Source organism: Hemicordylus capensis, chromosome 3 (genome assembly GCF_027244095.1).
Source record: "Hemicordylus capensis ecotype Gifberg chromosome 3, rHemCap1.1.pri, whole genome shotgun sequence".
Classification (NCBI taxonomy): Eukaryota; Metazoa; Chordata; class Lepidosauria; order Squamata; family Cordylidae; genus Hemicordylus; species Hemicordylus capensis.
The window spans coordinates 217,309,175-217,322,687 of NC_069659.1; the positions used below are offsets into that span (position 1 = coordinate 217,309,175).

Here is a 13,513-nt window from a genome sequence, read left to right on the forward strand (position 1 = left end):
ACATGTCCCTCATTGGTTCATAATCACTGAGTTGGGATCTGCTAGAAATCATATAGAGGACTGATTTATTCACCACCATTGGACGTAATGCCAAACTCCGGGTCCAATTGACCCATGTTCTGCACCCCTCTCACTGCTCTCCCATCTGTATTCAGACCAAATGGAAAGTGATCTAACTGCAGTAACACTGACTGCAAAGAGGAGGGGGAACTGGCTGCCAGGGCTTCCTTCTTTAACAAAGGACAGCCCTGGCAGCCAATGCCAGTCACAGTAAGGGAGGAGCTTTCTCCCTCAACTCCAGTCCCATGAGGAGGAAACTGAAGTGTCAGCATTCAGATATAACACTGATTATAAGACCTCCAGTTTCCTGCTAAGTCCGAATTCGTCTATTGTCTGGCTATTTTTTTTTTAAGTTTCTACTTTCAAAATGTTCATTACAATACAGGCATGGCAATATGGAGTTAAACCACATTGGAATCTTTTTCTGCACAAGCTGCGAAATGCCTGGAAGCTGTGCAAGATTGCTATAATGCTCTTGCATGGCTGCTGTTTGCAGCAGTGGAATAAGAACTTCCCAGTGGATTGTGCCCAAAGTCATTTTTGAACTGTAGCCCATGCAATAGCTGCAAGTCTGAAATCTGCTTTACTACAGTTTCTTGTGGGGGGTGGGGCATGGAAAATGTGGATGGACATAAATGAAAATATTAAAAGAATGACGATCTACTCACTTACTATTTGTTTTGTGTGTGTGGTGTGGGGTTGCAAAAAAAAAAAAAAGAATGGGCAAAATATTTTTAATGAGCTTATAACCCCAGGATTTTGAATACTAAGCAGAGGATTAGTTCTACAGAGAAACTAAGTTCTACAGTTCATTTTCTAAAGGTTAGAGCCTTTCTCAGGAGTTGTGCAGTACTTCTGACCCAAACATAATAACTGCATAAAAATGTACCCTTCGGTTCAATAATAGTTTATCTCAGTGTGTAACCAAACGCCATTAAAACATAAGAACAGCCCTACTGGATCAGGCCCAAGACCTGTCTAGTTCAGCAACCAGTTTCACACACTGGCCCACCAGATGCCCCTGGGAAGCCCATAGGCAAGGAGTCAGGGCATGCCCTCTCTCCTGCAGTTGCTGCCCTGCAACTGGTATTTAGAGGCATCTTGCCTCTGAGGCCAGAGGTGTAACTGGGGAAAACGGCGCCCAGGGCAAGCTCTGCCCCTGAAATTGCGCCCCCCCCGCCCACATACCTGCGCCCTGGCTGGCCGGAGTGAGCACAGCGGTGGCGGGCGGCGGGGGATCGCTGAGTGCGCAGAGCGACGCCGAGGCCTGCCGTCTGGCCCGGCGTCGCTTCCCAACTGCGCAGGCTCTCATAGCACTTTCATTTTAGACATACAGGTGAAAACAGGACTACCAGAATTCTTAAGTTTCTAGGCATTCTTAAATCTATGTAGATTTACCTTTATGGCCACAGGTTTTTCCCCTTGCGTACAGCCTTGCTATCAAAATAAGTTATTCAACCACACTTGAGTAAAAAGGCATGAACAAAAATCATCTAAGCCAGGGAGAAGAAACTTATTTTGAAAGCTGAAGATGAAACCATGACTACCTACCAAGAGGTCTGCGGTCATCTTTTTAAACATGCAGCACAACCCACCAGTTTTGCAACAGTACCTGGTGTCCTGTATGTGCCCAATTTTCTCACCATACCTTCAGGATCTGATCTCATCATGTTCCTTCTTTAAAATGGAGAGTCCCCCCACCCCTTTTAATCAGAGGCAAGGCTGTTATGCCCCAAGAGGAAAACTGTCTCCAGTGGGAGACAACAGGTACTGTTGGGCAAGGAAGCTGCTCCCTCATAATCAGTACTCAAGCCTAGGGGAGAAATCTGCAGTAACCAACTCTGCATTATGCTATCATATAGTTCAGGAAAACCTCTTGGAGTGCAAACAGCCCTGGCAGAACTTAACCGATTTCTCCACACCAACTCCATAGTATTCCTCAGCAGGAACGCTGTACCTCTGCAGCACCCCTTATCTTTTAGATCTCAGCCTAAAAATCTCTGGACTATAGCTGTTCAGTACTGGAGTACGCATATGAATCAACTCTCCCTTTTCCTTGACATACACCAAGACAACTTTTACAAGCCTATACAATGCTAAATGCCTTTCGATAATTCGAGATACGGAATCCTGTTTTCAGCACACACAAGTTTCTGGTATGGCAGGAGAAGCCACGGTACCATCTGCCTGGACATTCTTCTCCCCCTTCTAACCCCCACCCCATATAAACACCGAAAAGCAGCTTGAGGCTCCGACTTGGGTCGCGGTCTTTTCCCACGCATGGGTGGCGCTGGCAGTGGTCCTTCGCCCCTTTCCCTCTCGGATCTGACGGCAACTCCCCGCCGCTCAAAGCTGGCGCAAAAACTCTGTGCGCCTGCTGGCACACTGAGGCCGCTTCCAAGCCCCACCCGCATCCTCCAGGTGTGACCCTCTTTTGCAAGGCAGGAAGAGTCCCCATTTTTCCCGCCCACCCGGCAGGGCTACGGCTTGCTCAACAGTTCCCCGCTCCGGGAAGGGTCCTCCCACGGCAAATAAAAGCTCCTTCGTCAACCCTTCTTCCGCGCCCCCCCCCCCAATCCACCCTCTTAGGACTTAAAGCGGGAAGTGGAGGCGGTGGCAACTCGGTTGCTGTAGCAACGGTATCCCCTCGAGACACACACACACTCTCTGATAGCCAACCGCCTTCTGCGCCAGTTTTTTCAACTGCCACCCTCCTCCCCGCAAACATAAGTAACCTCCTTAGATTTTTTTTAGCCCCCCCCCATCGCCCGCCACCAGCATGGCATCGAGAACAACCGTTGGCGTCCGTTTGGATTTTGAAATCCGCCAAAGAACGCGGACACGCGCGAAAAGCAGCCAACCTCCCACGCGCCTCCTCCTCCCCCCCACTACTTATGCGGGGAGGGGCTCTCCCCCACCCCCCAAGTTATGGACCCCGAGCCCACGCAACTCACCACCCCGCCAGCTTACAAGACCGACAGCCCCGTCTCCCCAGCTTTTTGCAGCCACTTCCCTCAGAGTTTGCTAAACATGGTGGCTTGTGCCGGGCGCACCTGCACAGTTGGGAAGCAATGCCAGGCCAGACTGCAGACCTCGGTGTCGCTCTGCTGCACTCCTCAGTAGGCGATCCGCCGCCTCTTGGGCCGCTACAGCCGAATCGCCGCCAGCCACCAGCTACTGCCGCACTCGGCAGGCAACCCGCCGCCACACTCGGCGGGCGATCCAGGGGGGGTCGGGGGGATGCCACTTTTTTGTGCCCCCCACGTGACCCGCCTGGGTGGCACCCAGGGCACGTGCCCGGCCTGCTCCCCCCCATCGTTACGCCCCTGTCTGAGGCTGGAGGTGGCCTATAGCCATCAGATTGGTAGCCATTGATAGACCTGTCATCCATGAATTTGTCTAAGCCCCTTTTAAATCCATCCAAGCTAGTGGCCATCACCACATCCTGTGGCAGATAATTCTATGGATTAATTATGCACTGTGTGGAAAAAGTACTTCCCTTTGTTGGTCCTGAAATTCCAGGCCTTCAGTTTTATCGGATGACCCCTGGTACTGGTGTTGTGAGAGGGGGAGAAAAATTTTTCTCTGTCCACTTTCTCCACTCCATGCAAAATTTTATACACCTCTGTCGTATCTTCCCATAGTCACATCTTTTCCAGGCTAAAAAAGCCCCAGATGCTGTAGCTTTGCCAGATATGGAAGGTGCTCCAGGCCCCTGATCATCTTGGTTGCCCTCTTCTGCACTTTTTCAAGTTCTACAATGTCCTTCTTAAGATATGGTGACTAGAACTGTACGCAGTATTCCAAATGTGACCACACCATAGATTTGTATAAGGGCATTATAATTATTAGCATTTTTATTTTCAACCACCTTCCTAATGATCCTTAGGATGGAATTTGCCTTTTTCACAGCTGCCACTCACTGAGTCAACACTTTCCACCACAACTCCAGGATCTCTCTCCTGATCAGTTACTGACAACCCATCAGTATATATGTGAAGTTGTGATTTTTTGCCCCAATATGCATCACTTGCTTACTCACTTTACACTTGCTTACCTTGAACCGCATTTGCCATTTTGTTGCTCACTCCCCTAGTTTGGAGAGATCTTTTTGGAGCTCCTCACAATCTGTTTTGGATTTCACTACCCTACATAGTTTAGTGTAATCTGCAAATCTGGCCACTTTGCTGGTTACCCCAACTTCTAGATCATTTATGAACAATAAATGATAACAAGAAATTGACATGACTTCTGAAAACCTGGGCATTTTGACTTCTGAAACATTCTTCTCGGAAATATTGTGCCTTTGTTTTAAGAGCAAGCTGCTGCAGAACTATGCTGTGGATTTGTTAAAAGAACCTGAGCAGAGTACTGCTTATGGGTGTGTGTGTGTGTGTGTGTGTGTCTGGATATGAGTACTTGATACTTTCCCCCAAATTGAACCTTGATTAGATTGCTCCTAGAAACCAAGCTTAATATAAAAACATGACATAGGGTGCCAGTAAAACAAAGGCTGTTGTATTTTTTTCTTTGATGTGTGCTTACATGTTACATGCTCTAATAACTGAGTTTCATATTGAAAGAGGAACTGTTAAGTTTCTTATCTACTTCATGCTGAAGTAGGCAGCATGAATTTTGCTCCCCAAAATTATCCTCAGTGAACATCTACATGCATATGAACATATAAAATGCCTTACACCGAGTCAGTCCTCCCATTGGTCCATCTAGACCAGTAAATCTTAATTGGACTGGCAGCAACTACCCAAGGCCTCTACTGGAGGTCTTTCCAGCTCTGTTACCTAAGATTCTTTTTAATCCAAAACACGGTCAGTTATGGTCTCTAGCCTCATTCTGATGTGATTTACAAAGGATGGTGTACTTGGATATATTGTCCAAAGCGGGAATAGAAGTCCAATCCCACTGATGCATTGATCATCTTCATCATTCCCCCTCCTGCCCTGCTCATGCTTACAGCATTCATCTGAAGAGGCAAACACTGTAAGTGTAACGGAAGGCACTTTTGTGTGTCAGAGACTTAGGCACCTGATTGTCTCGCTTATGGAAGTGCCCACCATCATGCTTACAGCATTCACCTCTTCAGACGAATGCTGTACGCATGAGCAGGGCGGGAGGGGAGTGAGGAAGATGATCATCACGTCAGCGCAGTGGGACTTCTGCTCCCACTTTGGATGGTGTACATGGGTACACTGTCCTTTTCAGCTAATGTCTGAAGAGGGCTTCTGTGTTGTTGTTGTTTTTCACATTCATAACCTGCCCTTCTGCCAAGCTGTATGTGCAGGGAGCTTTTCAGACATCACAATGAAGGGTTGATAAAAATTGATAAAAAAGATTTCACTTCTTTAGTTTAAATCCGATTTTTTTAAATTTAAATTGATTTTTAAAAATTATAAAGAACCTAGGTCAAATATATCATCATGAATATTAATCATAACTTCATTATGTGAATATGTTAACAGCAGTATATGGGGTTGAGAGATAACAGACCTGATCAATCCTCTTCTGTAGGTGGTGTACATGCAGCGCACACACAGTCAAGCCCTTGCTCCCCCACCAATCCCAAGTGGAAAGACAAAGAAGGTCAATGAATGAATAAAGGATTTGGGGGGATGGAGTAGATCTGAGCAAGGAGGAAGAGTCTGGATATAAATGCATGGGATGGGGAGCGGAGGGGAATAGAAAGTGAAACCAAAAGTGAACAGAACATATTCATGCAGTCCTGAGGAAACATTTTCCAAGTGTATTCTTTATTGTCGAAGGGAAACTCCTGTCATGCAGCAGGCTGTAAAAGAGACCCCATTTGGGAATATGTTAATGAAGTTCCTGTATCTGTGGGTAAGAAAGGGATGAATGCAAAATGCAAACAGCGCAACAACGAAATGCAAGGCCTGGTTGCCTGTATAAAACAGCTTTATGAGTAGTGTGTACCTTCTAAAAATGAAACCTACATGTATCTCTAAATATGTATTAAGTTTATATTAGACAACAAGAATGTACTTTCATAGAAAATGATGATTACATAGAATCTTCCTTAGTAATTTAAATTGTGAGTTAAATCATTAAAATTGAGTACTTCTGTGAACTAATTTAAATCATGATTTAAATCTAATCAACCCTGATTGTGCATGCCAGTTGGAAGTAGAACATGCAACCACAAATATTACCCCCACACATGTGTGTATGTTGTATGTGTTGTATGTGAACAAGGCTGCAGTTGGCATGCAATAATATTTAATAGTTGTCAGTTAAAGAGAGTCCATTCTTGGCATCTGCCAAAATCAAAATCAAAGCTTCTAACAAGTTTAAAGCTCTTAAATGTTGGTGTAAAATGTCACATTCAGGTTATTGGATCCAAATTTTTCTAAGTAGAAATACTTCAGTATGTAAAACTTGGCAGAATTTGAATTATGATCAAAGTTTTTGAGCTTGGATAGCATGTTATTTCAAGATTGAGTAGGAAGGAAAGAAGGAATCTTTATCACAGTCATAGACCACATACAAATATAACACAATAGATAAGTGGTAACCTCCAGCAATCATGATTTTGCCATTACTTTCTTACAAAACACAGTTTAGATATAACAACATAGAGTAGTTGTGCTTGTTTGGGGATGATGATGTAGTGCTCCTTTCCTCCAAGGATTCCAGGTCAGAACCAGTACATTCATTGTCGCTGCCATGTGGAGTCCACTTTACATGCTCTACAAAGTAGCTGTCAGCATGTAGGAAGCAATTTGCATTAGGGGTGCGTGAGCCGGCTTGACTTTGAACCATTTGGTTTGAAGGGTTGAGCTGAATCAGGCCCAGTTCGACTCGAAACTCACTGGTAAAGGGAAATCTGGTAAGGATTCCCTTTTATCAGTAAAGGGTGGGGTGACCAGGGGGCTTTGTTAAACATAGTTGGGGTGGGAGGGGAGTCAATATTTTACCCTAGGCAAAAAGAGAATTGTTTGAGTCTAGAGCTACCACTGAACTGTAACAGAATGGTAGACTTGAATCAACGAAAGCTGTGCTTCATGTTTTAAGTGTTAGTAGTTGACTCTTACTACAGGCCGTATAGCTATAATAAGTAGCAAATGGTGTTGTAAACATCAATAATATCTTTCATATATAGAAATTCCCGGCATCAGCCATGTTCAGACATTATGTAACCATGTGCACTGTACATGGTTACAGTGCCAATAGGAGTGTCGTAGCAAGCCTTGCCCCCACATTGATGTGCTCCTAGTTTCCCACAGATACAGCATTTGTGTGCAAAGACAAACACTGTACCTTGGAGCGAACCTTCCCATGGTTAGGGCATTCTCAGTCACAGGGAAGAACATTTTTCTAGGTACTGTGTTTGTCTCTGTTTTATTCGCAGAGAGCAGGAGTGTAGCCATGGCATGCTCCCATGCGTGCTGCACCTGGGTACAGTGTCCACAGACTGAGAACCCCTGAAGAAAGCTACTCTGCCCTGCTCTTCCCAACATCCTGTCCCACTCCAGCCCATGTGACTAAGAAGTAAAAGCTAGGCTGGGATATGCAGAGGCTTAATATTTAAGGAATAGGCTTAATATTTAATGGCTAGAGCATCTGAGGCAGGAGAAGGGTTAGCTCCTCCTCCCATAGGGGAGTTTGCTGTGAAAAGCTCTCCCTCTAGAGTCCACAGCACCGATCACAATTATGGATTTATTTATTTATTTATTTTTGCTAATTAAAAAAATTCATATATATGCTTGACTTGTTCTTAAAATGAAGATGAGCTTATACTTATGCTGTTAGTGTCTGTGAAAATCTATGACAAATGCCTTGATGCAGTGCTCCACAAGGTGAATAGAAGCATTGTTATTCCTTATTTTTAGGGGAAAGAATATACTGTGACTATGCAATTGGGCCACCTAATGGCGCAGCGGGGAAGCAACCTGCCTAGAGAGCAGGAGGCTGTTGGTTCAAATCCCCTCTAGTGTGTTTCCCAGAGTATGGGAAACTCCTATATCAGGCAGCAGTGATATAGAAAGGTGCTGAAAGGAAATTGAAATCATCATCATCATCATCATCATCTCAAACTGTGTGGGAGAAGGCAATGGTAAATGCCTCCTGTATTCTACCAAGAAAACCACATGGCTCTGTGGTCACCAGGAGTCAGCACTGACGTGATGGCACAACCTTTCTCTTCTTTTATATATGCAATTAGTTTACACACACAACCCTATTCATCTGCAATATCTGGATTTGGGATGCCATTTTGATGCAGAATCAGAGCACACTGTCATCATCTTGAGGCTCTGAATCATTAATTATCCAAATACTGATGATGGTTGCTCTTAGAATTAGAGAATCTGTATAAGTCAGACTTCCTTGCTAGAATTAATTTAAAATTATGCTGCTGATTAGGGATGATTAACTATCATTTCCCCTCAGCAAAATCTAGGGATTGAATGTTCCTACTTTCCCACTTTTGACTCAGTCACGATTCATTATTATGTGCTGTGCCTCAAAATGGCACCATATGTGATGCTTACAATGTATGTATGGGGGGAATGCCTCTCTTTTCCTATGACAAGTGAGTCTTTGCTGCAGGTTTTCTGGTGACATTATGAATAGCCTGTTTTGGCATTTGCTTTGCTTTTCTACTGTGGAGAATTTTAAGTCAGTGCTTCCAGCATAAATATTTCTTTGCATTACTAGCACTGAGTAGCTAATAATTTTCTAAAAAACAAAACTTTGAAATAAAGGTTATTACATATTTTGATTCCTCATTTGTATCATTAATTAAAGCTAGCATTCTTGATGCTTAAAACTTTCCAAAAGTTTTAACAAGAAAGGCATTTATCTACATTTATCTACATTACCAGAACAGATCTGTGGCTATTTCCTTTTTTGTTTGTTTAAATGTCTTTAGAGTTGGGATTATTGTGCGTTTTGAGGATTTGATTCCTTGTCTGTATTAGCCATTAAATCTAGTGTTGCTGAAGCTCAGCACTTTCCAAACATTATAATGGGAAGGGAATGATAAAAAAGAATGGTTTGTTATATAGACACACTTACTTTTCTAATTCTCATGTCACCTCATCAAGAGGAAACATAAATATTTCCTCTGAAAAGTACAGCCAGCCAAGTTTTATTCTATCCTCTTCTTCCCTTGAATTTGAATTTAAAACTTTGCAACATCTACCTAAACTAAAGTTTCCCTTAAAATATTTACTTCTACTCTCTAGTTATGTGGAATTTGGAGGTGCCTTCCTCCCCAACTCCAGCAATTACACTCAGTATAATTGTAGAATTTATTGGAATATAATTCCAGAGCAGTATATACTGTTCAAGCCCTTTAGGTGCAGCTGGGTGAATAGCCTCATAGTCATATTAGACTATGAGGCTATTCCCATGATCAATGGAAAGCAGGCTAAGGGAGCTTAGCCAGCTTTCCTTTGATCATGGGAACTACTGGGCTCGTGGGCGAGGCTGCCTACAACACCCTCCACTTAAATGAGGTCAACGCAGTGAGCGCTCCGTTAACCTCATTTTGTTGCTCATGTGTTGCTGTGGTGCATGGCGACACATGAGTAGACCCCTGACCGGGAAGCTGCTTGGGGGTCTCTCCAGGATGCTCCAAGCACTCGCAAACAATATATTTCCCTTTTGTACTGATGAATATCTCTCTCTCTCTCTCTCTCTCTCTCTCTCTCTCTCTCTCTCTCCCCCCCCCCACCATCCCACTCCAACTCTGAAACCTTGGAGAGCTGCTGTCAATCACTGTAGACAATACTGAGCTAGATGGACCAATGGTTCTGACTCAGTATAAGGCAGCTTCCTGTTTTCCTAACAGGGCTTTGTGCAATTGTGCAAAGGTTCAGTTTAACACAGATGAGACATGACACTGTTGTGCAAGCATACTTACAGCAATACAACACTAGTCTGAGGCACAAGTTCTAGACTTACTGCAAGTAGCTAGCTCAACAGCTTTGTGCTAGCATGATGGCCTTCCGAAATGCTTCGTTAGTCACATGTCAGCCACAGTCATGATAGAGTGCATCCCCATGAGTAAATATTAGAAACCATGGTTTTGCATGAAAGTGCTGCCATTTTCTGCCATATCAATTCTTGACCTTGGTTTGTACAAACACATGCCAAATGTGTGAGACAGTTAGGAGAATAAAGTTTGGGTTCTGAGACCTCAGGTTCCAACCAGCAACTCAATATTAATGAATTTAGGCAGCAGTCCTCCTGCTCTAAAGGCATCTATCTTTTACTCATTATTTCTTTTTTTAAGACCTTGTATGTGTAATGATGAAACAAAATTACATTCATTTCCCATCCCCAACCTGTCTCACAGCATCATATTAAATATGCTGAGGACCACCCTGACACAATGACACAACAATCATTTGTTGTTTTTCCTTATCTTAGTCTGGGTCACCTGTAGGGCAAGTCAATGCAGTTTTGACATCTGAGACAAAATCCAAGTACTGCTTTCCCATAAAGAAACATAAAGAAATGACGCCCTTTAGTGGTACCACAAATCTGCCACCCAAAGTGGCTGCCTTGTGGCAGACTCGAGTAATTTAAACTTTCCCAAAATAATGTCATAAGTGATGGAAAGTAGGGATGTGTGAAACGATTTGGGTACAAAATGATTTGTACCCGAATCTGGCCAATTTGTGTGATTTGTAGACAAAACAATCACCCCTGTTCTCAACTGATGAGATTTGAGTACAAAACTAATCATCTCCAATTCAGATCTGAAGAATTTGGAGAGTCGGACCTCCATTTTGTGGCCAACGTGGGTTGCGTTGTAGTGCCTAGTGGGTGGAAGCTACCATCCACATATCAAAAAAAATTGGGCAAAGGGGTGATTTTAAAATTATTTTTGAGGTTAATGCGTCTTTAAGCTTTTCCCCATAGGGAATAATGGGGATTTCAGCAGCCTTAGTTATAACTCCCCATGGTGGTGGCACCGGGGTGGCCCAGAGAGGGTTGTGATGGGTGGTAGTGCTCACTCTCATTTGCTACCAAAGAATCTACTCTCAGAACACCTCAGAAACAACAAAACCCAGTGTCCCATGGACTTGTAGGTTTGGGGTGGTTGTGCCCCCTAAGTGAAGTTATGGGGTTGCTGAAATCCTCATTATTCCCTATGGGGGAAAAGCTTAAAGACATGCAAACTTCAGAAATTATTTAAAAATCACTCCTTTTACCAATTTCTTTGAAATCTGGATGGTAACAGGCACCACCTGATCCACTACTACCACCTGATCCACTCTTCTGCCCCACAAACCCCCTTTCTGCCCTGAATCTGCCCCAAAGACATGCCAACTTCAAAAATCAACTACCACCCAACACAACCCACTCTGGGCCACCTTGGTGCCACCCCCATGGGGAGTTATAACTAAGGCTGCTGAAATCCCCATTATTCCCTATGGGAAAAAGCTTAAAGATGCATAAACTTCAAAAAATCATTTTAAAATCATCTCTTTGCCTGATTTCTTTGAAATCGGGGTGGTAGCTTCCACCCATTGGGCACTACCACCCACCCTACTCTTTTGGCCCTGGGACCCTTTTAATAAATCCAAATCAATTTGGATTTGGAAATTTCAGGTACAAATTGAATCTGGGGTGATTCGGGAGGGTCAGTTTCGGACCCAAAACAAATCAAGGGTATTTCAATTCAGGTACAAATAGAAACCAAAAAAATTGATTTGTGCATACCCCTACTGGAAAGCTTAACAAATGGAGCTTTGCTTGTCTGCTATTACAGCTCTAGAGCAATGGAAGTCATGTTTTAGTAAGTCCCTCCAAGCATTGAAAAAAAAGTTATTACAGTAGAGGTAAAGTTCAATAGTCCTTGAACTTTCATTCCTTTTTTGGGACCTTGTAAACATGGTTATAAAACAGGCATTTTCCAAAGGAAAATCACAGCCATAGGTTTAAAATTTCAAATAAAGGTATATTTTATTAATTACAAAGCAGGGCTTGGGTATGGCAGAACATGCAGGTATTCCCATGTTACACAAACTCTGAAGATGGTTTACATGTCTGGGCTACTGAACTTTACTTCTGCTATAAAGTTACTTGAATGTATACTGTACTAAGGAATGGAAAAGAGAAGGGGTAGTGGAAGGTTCAGAGTAGGGGGTGGAGGAGACTGAAATATATCCGACAGAGATTGGGCAAGGAAGAAAGACAGAACCAGTCCAAAGATTTGGTGGAACAGTGGAAAAGAGAGAGAATGAGACCTGAATGAGTTTGGATAAAGAGAGAGAAGGAGGGGTTGGTGAGAGGAACTGACCAGATAGCAGAGGGAGGAGAGGAAAGTGACTGGAACACTTTTGAATAGGAGGTGGATGAAGAGTTGGTTATGGCTATGATAGAGGGGAACAGATATGAGAAGTGGTGATAGTTGGTTTGCTTGCTGGGAAGAATCATTTAAAGAATCAGACAAGAACAGGCTAGGAGAGGGAAGAGAAGGAGGAGTTTACCTCAAAGGGTTCAGTGAGAGATGGAAGGGGAAGCTGGTAGAAGCTCCAATGGAGGAGGCGAGGATGGAGAAGAGGGTCCCAAGAAAGCTGGGGGAAGGTAAGAGAGAGAGGCTGGTTAAAAGAATCAGCAGAGAGGCCGGGGGCCCTCAGGAGGGCACCCCAAGAGAGTTAGCGGAGGAAGAGGAAGAGGAAAGTGGTGGAAAAGGATCAGAAGGACAGCCTGAAGGAGTTCTGACACAGAGAGGTTGACTCAGGGACAAGAGGCAAAATAGGAAGGAGGGAAGGGCAAGGGGGAAGGGGAGGGTAAGGAGAAATGGCTTCTCTGCCTGTGGAGGAGAACAGCTGCATGCTCCCCAGTGGAAGGCGAATCTAGGGGCTGACATTATGCCAGTGTTGGAGGGCTGCAGGAAACCAGGAAGTGCAAGTGGAAGAGGAGGGGTGCTGGAAAGGGAGGCAAGCCATGGAGACCTGGTGTGAACATCTCAGGAATATTCTTTAATGGTCATATGAAAAACCTGGATTGAGGTGCTGAGGGGCTGATTGAGAGTCCCCAGGTGGGTAGGATGTGCTAACCATGCTTCCTTCCTTACCTGACTTCCTGTGTTTACCTTCAGTGCTAAATACTGTTCCTTCCTACACGAATTCTCACAAACTCAAGTGAAGCCGAGCTAGGCCTTTCTGTAGGGATGCCGAGGGGCATGTGTGTACAGACAGTCACAGTTCTGGCCCCCATAACAAGGAGGACAAATGTCTCTGGACTGTGCAGTGACTAACTCTGCCAAAACACATACTTGCCTCCCAGAACCTCCTCTCACCCCACCCCCAGGGCACCCCCACCACTATTGGATGCACTACCCCTTCCGCCTGCATCAGCTCACCAACATAGGAGGTATTGCCAGCACTGGGCATGGACATATGACCCATCCAGCCAGGAAGCACTATGCTGGCCTGGCTGGGTGCTTTCCCCCCACCCCTCG

General features: G+C 44.3%; 1 protein-coding gene across 3 annotated transcripts in view; it reads left to right on the top strand.

Moving 5' to 3' along the window:
• Positions 1-13,513, top strand: part of NRG3 (neuregulin 3) — a 1,024,900-nt gene that overhangs the window by 578,269 nt on the left and 433,118 nt on the right. The window lies entirely within an intron of this gene.